The sequence below is a fragment of the Rissa tridactyla genome, chromosome 5 (genome assembly GCF_028500815.1).
Source record: "Rissa tridactyla isolate bRisTri1 chromosome 5, bRisTri1.patW.cur.20221130, whole genome shotgun sequence".
In the NCBI taxonomy this organism is placed as follows: Eukaryota; Metazoa; Chordata; class Aves; order Charadriiformes; family Laridae; genus Rissa; species Rissa tridactyla.
The window spans coordinates 59788256-59801116 of NC_071470.1; the positions used below are offsets into that span (position 1 = coordinate 59788256).

Genomic DNA, 12861 nt, shown 5'->3' on the forward strand with positions numbered 1-12861 from the left:
ATAATTAGTGAACTGTGGCACAGAAAAATATTGGCACCTGCCCTGTCTCACAGAACCCAACAGCAGAAGAGGAAATAATCCCTTGTCTTCCGAGCTAGTGCTCTAGCACTACACCATCCTGCCTCTCCTTGACAATTTTCAAAACAGTGTTATATTAAAAAATAAAAGATGAGCTTTGAGGGCATCTGTGCATATCTTCCACACCTAGCAGCAGTAGCTAAACATAACTTTAAATATGAATCCAAACAGTTGCCTTGACAATGCTTGTAGCAACAGAAAGCAGAATTAACCAAGCCAAAACCCTCAGACAGTGGCATTGTAGGACCAGGACCCCGTACGGAACAGGACATTTTGTCTTCCCCAGTTTTCTCTCTAGGTTCATCAGGGTCTCCAGGGTGTACTGACTGCTACTCATGCACATCCTGCATATTCCACAAGCATAATTATTCCCACTAGACCCAGCCCGTTTCTCAAACAAAGACTTAGTAGCAAATATCTGTAAGGAAGTTGCACATTACCGTTCCCTCTTTACTCTTGCAAGACATCCTACTATGATATCTGTACTAGTTAATCACTATGAAGTATTGTCATAAATTATTTAAAGAACAATTGTCCAGATAAATGAGCAAGGTACTGCTTATTTGTGAATACACATTTGCTTGCTAATTTGTAATAACTAGTCTCCCACAGAAGGTTTCCAGGCCATTACTGTGAATTAGTATAGTCCTACAGTATGTTATATTGTTTTGGTTTATCATATCCCTGACAAATACAATAAAATCAGATTTATTTTTTTTTATGCTTCATACTTCCAAGCAAATCCTGGGCAGATACCAGCCGCATAAGAAATACCAGAGTATTTCAAAACACTCAAACTATGTTAAAAAGAACTGTTTGGGAGAGCAACACCTGCCATTGTAAGGGAAAAAGAATCAATTCACTGACGCTATGAACAACTAGTCGAAGTAGGGGCTTCAGCAGACTAATTAGGGAAGTGCACTGAAGGTTGTTAATGGTCAGAGTCACTTGGAGTTAATGAATGATTTTCCTAGAACGAAATATTTAATATTATATTACATTACTCAAGCATCATCATGTATTCCCCAATATTAGACAAGCCTATGCCCACATCCTCCAGGCGATACCATCTAGAAGTTGCCAGCTGCTGCAGAATTACCGAAAGCTCTTACATACCAATAACGACGAAATGCCTCAGAGATCGTAAGAGTGTTACGTTCATGAACACAGCAGTGCTGGTATGCCCCAACTGTTCCCTCATTTTTTGTTTATTAAGCATAACAACTTGTAAGAATAAACAGTGATGTAAATCCAGTTTTCCCATATCTCAGGAGACTGCATCATCATTAAACGATAGTACACCTCTAGGCATAAGATGTGACAGAATGCTCTCATTCTTTATTCCTGAGATTGTGCTATTTCACATGGCATAATATGCACCTAATTATCAACTAAACAAACAGCATACCTGCATTCCTGGAACCAATTCCTCGAGCAGAGGGGTCACTGCATTCCAGATTCCATTCCCAAAGAACTCAGAGAAGCATTTATATGAAAAAACATGAATAGTCCATACAGCACAGCTGAGAAGACAGGTTTCACCCATTTTAGGCGGCTCTCTGAAAGACAGTCTTGCCCTTAACTTGCACTCCTCTGAATACTTGCTCATTCACAAGAAGTGGAAGAGCTTCAACAAAAGCCAGAACATCCTAGAATATCCTATGGCCATCCAAATAATTGCAAGACCTGGGAAATAGTGCTTTCAAAATCTCTCAGACAGATGAAGGATTTGTATGTGTCTCACACGCTGGAGAAATGGAAAGAAAAAAAGATGCAAACCACTGAGCTAGCAAGTAAACACAGAGATAACCACAGCATCATACGGAGTCCTTAACTACCTATCAGTTAAAAATTTATGTAACTTTGTACTCGGTGTCATAACACACAAACCTTTTTTCTATATTCAAGTTGTTATGTCTAAAAGGACTTCTCATTTTTAATGAAAAATAAAAATCCAGTTCTTCAGGTAATTTTTTTAAAGAAGCTCCTAGATAATTAAGTCCCATTTTAAGAAGCGTATTGGACAGATAAAACCATGTTTGGAACATAAGTTTAATACTGAATTATTTGGGTTTTCTGAGGTTAAATAAAAGTAGCCTTTGCAATCACATTGTACCTGCTTTTGAAATACCTGCTCTCACTTCCCGTCCCACTGGCTCTTGTCTGTTTACACTTTTAAGTCTTTAGGGCAGGGACTGCTGCTGACTGGAAAGATGGAGTCCTGAACTCAGCTGGGCTTGCAGGCTTTCCTTTGATGCAGAGCATAATATGTTTATAGAAATGAAAAAGGCTATATTCTTTAGCAGCTAGACCAGGCTTGAATAAGCATCCACCTACTTCTGGCACTAAATACACAAGAGAACAAGCAATACTGTCTTTGATCTATGTTCACCTAACAAAAAAAGACTGTTTTGACAGGTAATTTCTAATCAAGAGGATAATCTGGACAGTGCACTGCAGCTAACACTGGTGAACAACATTTTATTAAATTCATATACTAGTGAATTGTCAGCAGTTATTTTAGCCTGTGTGTAGTGCAGCTTTCAGCACTATTGATCATGAAATTTTAATATAATGCTTGGAAACATTCACTGGCATTTCAAGAACACCATATGATTGATTTAGAACTTAGCTGCACCCAAGAGACAAGTTCTTACTGTCTGGTATCCTCCTCCTCTCCCTTTTCAGCTCAGCTGGTTACTGCATAAAAAACTGCTTGAAATTTAAATTTACTCAGAATCCGTAGGCCATGCTGGCCTTTATGCTATTGCCCATTACTGAAACTCTGCATTTCTCAACAGATTTCTGTTACTTTATAGATTTATTTCACTTTTACCTCACTTGATGCTGTTATGCTAGGCTCCCTTTTCCCCAACTCCGTACAACACTGAAAACTCAAATGTAATCAAGTTTTCTCACAAGTAAACGCATCCAAACTGAAATTATGACACCTTGTCACCCCACTGCCCTCATAATTAATAGTTCACTTACATTTGCTTTCAACAGATAGAACTTTTGGGCAAAACTTTGCCTTCAAAATCAGTTTGGACTGTAACTCACTGTGTGAATTAGATGCAGAACTTGAAAGCTATTAAAAAAACCCAACAAAACCCCAAACCAACAAACCCAAACCAAACAACAATAAAAACAAAAAAATACCCCAAAAACCCAAACAAAAAAAGCAAAAAAACACCCACCATTTCCCCCCTACCATACCCCCTAGTCCATTCTCCATCTCTTGAATATTGCCTGACTTTGAAGACATTTGTTTCCCAAGACCGAAATTCTGCCTTGGACATTGGTTTCCCCCAGTCCCCAGCAACCTGTTTATTGTGATTCCTTGTAGTTTGTCTCCTTTCAGCTACTACATCAAACAGCAATATGGACAGAGTCAGCTTGCACAGCCCTGCAGCAGACACCGGGCTGCATCGAGTATCACTTGGTGCTACGTCAACAGACATCCTGAAATCGCCCCACAATAAATACAAGCCTGAACCCACTCACACGAAATAACACCTGACTCTGGATCAGGCCCTGGGGGCCAGTTACATCCCAACAAATTTCAGGCACTTAACTCATACACTTTAGGAAACCTGGAGAGAGCAAGAAAGTTTGGCACGTTCTCAGGACAGCCCATCGCTGCCAGAGCCATAGTGCTCCTAGGAGCACCAGAGCTTCTTAATGCCTAAGTATGGCCATTATTTAATAATGATATAAACCTTTTTTGACATGGCTGAACTTAAAAACAAAACGAAACAAACAGAACAAACCAAAACAATAAAACAACCAACAGCCCCCCCACACCCCGACAAATTAAAAGCACAAGAAATTAAAAGCACAACCTGTTTATCGCTGGCATGTTTAAAGTCCCCAGTGAGATCCTGAGCAAATTTGAGCAAGAAGGAACAACTCTCTGTTGTCCCACACATCCCAAAATCCATTAATAAGCCACATAAACCATAAAAAAAGCAGCACTCATTTTGCAACGGGAGCTCCAGGCAGGCAGCTCCCCTGTGCTGGCTGTACCCAGCGGCAAGTTTCTCAGAGACCTCCAATAACTTCGCTCTCTATTTCTACTTTACCTTCACAGACATTGTGATGCTCAAACTTTTAAGCTCAGCCTCACTCCAACCACTGCGAAGCTCCCGTTGTCACTCCTACCCTGCAAAAAAAGCAGCAGTATGTCAAGCCTCATAAGCGAAATTTGACAAAAATGCTTTTAAAAGGGAAAATGCAAGGCAAGCTGTGAAGGAAAAAAAAAAAAAGAAAGCAGAAAAGAAATATTCGGCCCAGACCCTGGTTACCGTGCTGCAGAGAAGCGTTTTCCTCTGGCCTGCTGGCGGTGCAGGCCCTCCTGGCAGGGGGTGATGGTGTGGAGGCCCAGGTGTTGGTGGAATGGAACCATTGCACCTAGCTTAGCCACACCGCACTAGGGAGGGACAGGGCCAAAGTTGGGGATGGGAGGAATCCAGACACCAGCTGCTAGAGCTGTACCTTTATCTCCAAGGAGAGAGAGCTCCTAAGAGGGAGCTCCTGTCCATGAGCCCCCTGAAAACTTGCTCCCGTGTGGCTGGCATCACCAGGAAGCGTTGAAAGGAAGGGTTGAAAGCGTTTTATTTGCTGTACGCCTGGCTAAACTAGAAGCAGGTAAGCCTGTAGGCCAAGGAAAGCAGCCTCTGCACTTCAGGGGAGATGTCTGTACCCCGCCATGTCCCTCAGCTGTGGAAAAGGCCTGCACGATGGCCAGGCCCAGCACGTGCCCTCACAAGGGCCTGTCCCCCCACCCTGGCCCTGAAAGACTGGAAGGAAAAGCCAAGAGGCAAGTACAGGATGCTTTCCCAGTAGAGCAAAGCTGTACAGAGACAGCCATGATTTGCAGAACACCAAATCTCCTCATTTGTTGCCCCTCAGTCTCCTTTAGAAACAATATATTATCCAGCAATGATTTCTCAACTGTGATAATTATCAGCAACGACAGGCTATTAAAGGCTTAAAAATGACTAGGAGAAGGAATACAAATAAGATCTAAGCGCAAGATAGACTATATTCAGAATTAATGGTTATTCTCCTAGTCCTATCATTACTTTGATTTCCTGCTGTCCGTGATATCGTAGATACTGTCGTACCATGTCATGCTTATCTGGAGACAGAGCAAAAACGTAGGCCTAGTGGGGCTGCGCAGAGGTGGAGCAAGGAACATGAAAATGACCAAACTTCTGGCATTGCAAAACAGAGCAGGGGCTGCTGTCAGCAATCCCTTTTGTCGTAAGGGTTTCCAGGACTGAAAGCACCAGCAGTGCTAACTCCCAGTAGTGAGATCCCCTTTCATCTGGTCACTCCGGCTAAGGAAACGCATCCCCACAGCATTGATAGCTCCAGTCTGGGCCTCTGTGAAATCCCTTAGGGGAAATCCACATATACATACATATCCCTCTCTCAACATGTCATGTTTTATAGGCCTTAAACATAGGCTTGTATTCCAGTAGCTCATCTTTCACTCAAAAAGTTGGAAAGCATGCTAGCAAATAAACTTGATGAAAAACAATCGCTCTTGCTTCCAGTCAACAAGCCACAGAATGCAATTACTTTGTACATGAGTTTGCTATTTCCTCTACCCCAGGACAGGACAATGGGTTGGGCTAAAAGGTAGAATACACAACAACAAATTCCCTTCCCCCCTCCATCATCCAAGACAAATAGCAGAACTGTTCTACTGAAAAGAAAGCAATCAGAGCCCCGTGCAATTCAGTGGAGCCATGTCAACAGCAGATGAGTTATGGGGCTCAATACTGAGGTATATTGGCTGTAAGCCAGTAATGCCACTAGACCACACACTGAGGCAGTGGGACATCTGGTCCCAAAGCACGCTTCTTCCTGAACACAGTGCAAGTGTCCCCTCCTGGGAAGACAGACCTCCGACTGCCAAGTGACAACACCAGCCAGCTAGTAGTTTTCACCCTGCCCCAAAAGTTACACTGTTCCCCAAAAGAGCATAAAATTAGAGAGGTACAATGCACAGCCTTATAAAAGCAGAAGACATAAAACTATCGGACAACTGGAAAGGTTTCTAGACACATAACGAGACTTCCGCAGGAGCTGCCAGTGCTACCTCTCCAGACTTAGCACAGGCTGAAGTATCAGCCATAGTGACTAGATCCAACACAGGGCTTGACCTTTAAATGTGTGTTCAGAGCAGGAGCTTGTCTCGGAGCTGCTAGGAACCCTTTGCCATCTTCCCTGCACAGAACTCCTCCAGAAGAATTAATTCTGTTGTCTTTCCACTTCCACAAACCCACATGGTCATTAAGAAAGTGGAATTGAAGTGTCATTCCCAAAGATTCTCAGGTGACTAAGCTAGCATGGCTAACGACTTTTTAATATCTTTTTATGCCTTCAGGAAAAGTGATGTAAGTAATGTAGTATTTTGTTTTCCAGTTCTATAAACCCATTTGTTTTTGTCTCATTTCAGAGTCCCTCTGGAGTAGCTCTCCAATTGGGCTTATTTTGTATTTGTTGAAATTTATATCCATCTATTATCCTAGTAACAGGGTTGAAAGCCAGAACGCATAATATCTTTGTATTTCTGAGAAGTCATTTCTTTCTGGCTAACCTGGTCTCTCTGACCCAGAAGAAACTGTATCATCATTGAATTAATTTTCCTCAAAAAAAAAAAAAAGCCTAAAATGAAATAAGCCACAAGGAACAGTGTGGAATAGGAATAACAGCAGACTGATATGTTCATTTTATGTAACTACTTCTGCTCTTTTATGGGCCAAGTAAATTATTCTATTCTTCCAGTTCTTGTGGCTTGTTAAACATTAGAGGTGTTATTATAGCGGCAGCTAGAAGAATCTTATTCTGGTACTATTTAAACATGCTCTTTTTTTCTTTTCTTTTTTTTTTTTTTTAAAGAAATGTATCTGTGCTTAGATAGAATGACTATTAAGTATAAAACAAAACCAGCCAAATATAAACTGCAAAAGAATTACAGTCAAATGAATTGCAGGAGGTAAATGTGTTTCATAGAAAGTAATACAAGTGCTATCATTCAGACCAGAGACTACATTAGAGGAATTAGAGACAGATTATTGTTCATTAGGATTTTATACTGAGACTCTTATGAACATTTAAGCAGGCCTGTTCACAGCATTAAAACATCCTCCTTAGACCAGTTCAGAAAGTAAATACTAGGACACAATTGTCTACCATGCCTTATATTCAAGCCTATGCTGTAGGTGTCTTGCAACTTACTACTGAGGAATCAAGCTGAAAATTGGTGTCTGCCTATTTTACTACCTAATTAGAATGCTGAATTTGCCACAACTGGATATGACATGTTTTTCTTACCCCTGTGGCAGAGCAGACCAATCTTACTTGGACACAGTGGTAAAACAAACCATGCTCTCCCAGTGGCAGGCTGGCATCAGACAGCACAAGCATGTGGAAGACTGTTGATTTTCTAATTTCTCTTTGAAATGGCACTCTACACCAAAGCAGGCCAACTAGATGAGCTGTCTACAGGGGAATTGTGCTTTTATAAATTTGAAAATATGAGTTATATTCCTTTCCTTACAGTTTTTCCATCCCTCCAGGGCATACATACTGAACCTACTTATGGAAGGGATGAGTGATTTTACCTCAACACTTAACAATCCATTCTTGCGGGCCAGTTGCAATACAACGGAGCACTTCATCCCTTCCACTATGGAAGGGATTACCCTGCAGGTAACTTCAGAGAAAAGCACTATTTGGCACATCAACCCAGAGATTATACAGCCCATGTGACCACTATCAGAACTTGGAAGCACTGCTCTATTAGAGGAGTGAGACCTTCGCTAGCAGAAGAGAAATTACCTCAGGAATAACAACTCACACAGAGGGAAACCGCTGTGTATTGCCAAAAATTGGTACCAGGGGTCTCTGGCACAGCCACAGGAATAATCCATAAGGGTGTCAGCATTCTCCACACCAGGAGTTGCCACATAATTACCTTTAGCTAGAAAAATACATTTGGGTCATCCTCTGTTCACCTCAAACTTTCTACTGCAATGTACCAAATCAGCTCTCTCTGTCTTTCCAAATATATGACACTTTTTTCTCCTAGGGAAAGGTGACTTTCCCTGTTTAGACACCATCTGCTGATCTTCCCTTCTCCCTGAGAACCAGAGACTAGCCTGGCACTGGAACGCTCCCACTTCCATGTTGCACATGGGTCCAGGCAAAGCCTAGATTGTGGCAGCTGAAGGAAAACAGTTCCTGTCTCAGATATGTTTTTCAAACAGCTTGTTCCTTCCTCCGTGTGAACATGCACTGACAGCCTGTCTCTGTCTCATCTTCAGCATCCCAGACAGGGGTGTTGGACTGCAAGCAGCAACTGTCTGCTGATAGCTCAGGCTTTTAGTGATGATGTGAAAGAGGTGGTATTACTGATACTCCAGATAGAGTTAGTTCACACAACACCTCCTACTCCTCAATCCCATTCTTCTTTCAAAGAATTACCTGCCAGCCTGTGCACAAAAAAAAAATATCTCAGAATCCAGCTGACTGCTACTTAGGCTCTCTATAAGCAGAGGCAAAATAGATGACCCCTGTTTCAAAGCTCACCCTCACAAAGTAAGTGCTTATAGCCCTCCTACCACCTGATTTCTCAATGGTCATTCCCACAGAGAGGAAATTATGGCCTTCCCCCTTTCCTACTGTTAATTGATTCTCTCAAACTGAAAATGGCCTGCTAAATGTCCTTCAAGAACCAGCCAAAGTGGAGTAATCCCATTCCTCCTTCTGCTTGTGCTGTGTGCGCTTCTGCTGACCTATTGGGGGCTTAATGATGTGACTGCAGGGGATTCATATATGTCCTATAGGAAAGTCCCTTCAACCTAGTCTGTTAAGTTCCTATAAGAAAAATAGCATATTATAGTTTGCGAGCTAAACTCTTCTCCGCCAGCTTTTGCAAGAACCATGTCTGGTTTGCTCCACCCTTGGAAAAGCTCAGCCTGTATAACACTGCTTGCCAGCCAACCTACCAAAATAGCTTTATATTCCACTGCGGGATTCCTGTACAGCCAAAGCAGCATTTCCGTGATTTCCGGGTGAATAGCTTTTTATTTTTTTTTTAAATCTCATGGTGACAAATCAGAAAGCTTTATACCAGAGGATTTATAAAGCAGGTTAGCCTTAATTGGCCCTGTATCTTTCTCTGGCCTTAACACACGTGCTAAATGGGTGTAAAAACTGTTGTATCAGCAGTTCTTTATTATATTCCCTTTGTAAACCATCACACAAGTGACAGACTAAGGCAACGTCAGATTCACATTCTGGAAACTTGTGCTTCCCATTGTAAAGTTGGAAGGCAACAGCATCCTTGATCACTGTAGAAAATAATGTCAGTTGTAAGTACAATATTAAATTGTTTTGCATTTAAAATATTTCACTTCAAGTGCACTGAAGATAGTTATCAGTTCCATTTGCTTCAATGAATTTTCTGAGCAAGTACCTGCAGTGTGGTTGTGCCACAGCTCTCCTCCATTTGACTCCAGACCTTGTTTTTATGATGTGGTTGGCTCCTAAGTACACTTACCCTTAAACATGTTATAGAAAGAAAGATCGATACAAATTAGATCATTCTGTATTAAGATAACCCCCCCCCAAAACAATCCCTTATATTCTAATCTTGTGATTCAGTGTAATTATGTAATGCTTGTTCAGTGATGAATACACTGATAGGTTGACATTAAAGCCAAGTTTGAGCTATTCTAGTCTGTAGCATAATGATCACATACCCAGTAATAAAATTAACGCAGCCTCTTGGAGTTGTACCCTCAAACTCTGAGAGCGCACCTCAGACCATCTCTGCCATACAGAAGAAATGTCTCAAGAGGAGGGAGAGAGGTTGTACCATTCCCCACAAAAATTTTGTTTTACTGCCATAGGCCTTTCCCCTTTTTTGCTTTCAAAATACTTCCATCTGCCTCCTGCAGAGCTTGCTACAGCATCCCTGTGTGTAAATAGCGTGCTCCTCTATAATTAGCTTCCTCCTCTGTGACTTAATCAGTGATATTGTAAACCAGACACTGTGATAATTTGATCAGCTCGGTGGCAGTGAATCATACTGTGACTAAAAAGTCCAGGTTGGTTGTAACTATAGGAGAAGCATCTGCTTGAGGGGAAGGGTGATCTAGTCCTTCGGTTCAGAGCACGTGACTACATTTAAATCCTATAGCTAATCCCAGTTCCTATTCCTCACAGATAGTCCTACTCCCTAGAGTGAAGAGGCAAGAAGCTTTTTCTCCCGCTATGATATCCAGTGGTTCTTAGCTACTCCATGCACTGCTTATGCAGAAGGGGAGGGATTGCTCTATCCATTCCAGAAGAGATCATAGTGCCATGATTAAATGCTTTTCAATGAGGTACATTTGGGTTTCAGAGCTCCTCGTGCAGGAGAGGACAAGATCCTGCATTTCTCCTAGCTGGACGAATGAATGGGAAAGTATCAAGAGAAGCAAGTTTTTCTCTTGCCCAAGAAAAATGGAAAAATTACAGTAGCGCCACTGGATTTTGTGCAGCACATGAACTGCAAGCTGTACCCTGCACATGGGACTCAGGTCAGGGTAGGCAAAGGGATGCCTTTGCTGTACATAAGTGCTGCAGCCTCCAAAGAACTCTCCTCCCAACTGGATTTTGCTGGTGCAAAGCTGGGAATCCAGTAGATGACCAAGCATGCAGAAAGAAACACTGTGCTGCTTTTGTTTTAGACGAGATTCATGTTCCAGGACTCCGAGAAGCTATGTGGTTTCTTTGGCTCATCAGCTCCTTATTGATCCCATCACTACTAGTTCTAGGCAGTTCGTTGCAATCTCCGTGTAATCTTGAATTATTTGGAGCACATATGAATAAATGGATTTGTTTAGTCCTCTTTCCTACCTGGAAGACCTTTCCAAAATCTCCAGCGGGTTTCTATGTTGCATGAGGTAGGTCTATGCTTTCTGGCTTTGAGCCAATCCATAGTAAGACATCACTGAAACTGAAGGTTTCCTTCTGTGGTGTCAGTTTTCTCTAGATTGCTTGGGTAACTGTTGGCTGTGTTAGCACATGCAAATTGCACTCTGCAATCTGCTAACGAGTTCTCAAGCTGGATTGTGCACTTAAATAGCTAAGAGTTGCTTACATAATTTATCTTCCCCCCCCAAGTAAACTTGGTTTCAGAAGATCAGGCATGCCATTAGAAGCAATATGCTCTTGCATCAACAGGGTGCCATTGTTTCTGTGTGTGTTAACACTGGATTTGCAGGTGTATGCTTGCATGGAGGTAGCATGAGCAAGCTTGCTTGCCTCATGCTGCTAATTACTTTACAGCATTTAGCGCCAAAGCTCTCAATCCATGCTCTCCCTCACAACACAGACTTCACTCTTTCCTGTTTGTCACCTGGGTGTGAATTTCAGGGCATATGATATGAACGAAGAAGAAAAAGCTGTGCTTTTCTTTCCAAGGAATTTTGCTGAGTCTATTCAGCAGTGAAGTACCAAGATACTTCTGGGAGTAGCAAAGGATGAGCTGGACAAGAGGAGGTGGCCATGCACTCACTATTCAGATGATGCATGAACAGAAAAGATGCCAAGCTGTAAGGGAAGGTGGATTTGTGTTACATGTCTAGGAAATCAGTGGAGAGATTTCCTGGCTGCAGTCAGGGAAGAAATATGAATAAGGAGCTGATGCAAGCGACACAGTGCTGTCCCAGCACAAGGGTGAAACACCCAGGGGGAGCATTCACAGATCACCTGGTAGGAGAAAATGATAGAGAAATCAAATACTTCCTTTTCAGAGGTCAAATTCTGCCTCTGTGGATCCATACAATACAGCTCTGAGTTCTTGCCCTATCAACAAGCTAAACTGAAAACCTCTCATGCCCCTAATGGGGGCCATTTTCTTTCCTCCTGGCAGCAAAACAAACAGTGCAGGTTGGATACAGACTGGAGGAGTTTCTGTTGACTCAGTGTAATGGCATATACGGGCTGCTCCCAGTGCACCGGGACTGGTGGAGGTGTTCACAGCCTGCTTTAAAGGCTAGAAAGAATTGAGTGGTGATAAATAATCTGTTTGCTGTGTATGCGTAGGTAGATAGGGATGTAAATGTGCAAAACCACACATAGACCTTATTGTTTACCTAAGAAATGCTGCTGCAAGGATGCAGGGCTGGAGACTGTTTCTCCCTGAAAAGGCTCTTCCACATTCTGTGGTCCCAATTCACAACCCAAACCTGGCTCCCAGAGATACTGTCAAGCAGACAGGAGCAGCAGAGAGTGGTGGAGCCTGTCTCAGCAAGCAGAACTGCAGCATGACCTGCAGTCCCCTATGGCTTGCAAAACAGATTTGATAAACCAGAAGCTTTTCAAAACCCACAGTACCTCCAGAAACAGGCACCTTTCCCAGTGTGACAATATTTTTCTTTACTTGAGATTCTTGTCCTGAAAAATCTCTCCCAGTTTCTGTGCTTGTTTTGTGTAAAGGCAAGACAGTAGATTCTGTCTTACTTTCAGTGCTGTGCTCCTTCGCCATGATGGGAGTGTGTTGCTGCAGAGCTCTGCAAAAGCACTGAAGGAAGTTAGAAGCAGGAATGCCACTGAGAAATGGTGAGCCTGGCACTCCCAAATCCTTTGACAGCCACTGGTAAAACTGCCCAGTATTAATACAGATCCTAAATGCTCAAAGGACTCTGTCATTGAAAGAAGCACATCTGCGCTGGGAAGTTGTGCTGGTGCATCTCCATCGTTTAAAATACCAGCCAA

General features: G+C 42.4%; 1 protein-coding gene across 1 annotated transcript in view; it reads left to right on the plus strand.

The window, feature by feature from the left end:
• Positions 1-909: 909 nt before the first annotated feature.
• Positions 910-12861, plus strand: part of EPHA5 (EPH receptor A5) — a 267350-nt gene continuing 255398 nt past the window's right edge. Inside the window, exon 1 of the mRNA XM_054202306.1 lies at positions 910-917. The gene's annotated coding sequence lies outside the window, so the exon portion shown is untranslated. The remainder of the gene's footprint in view (positions 918-12861) is intronic.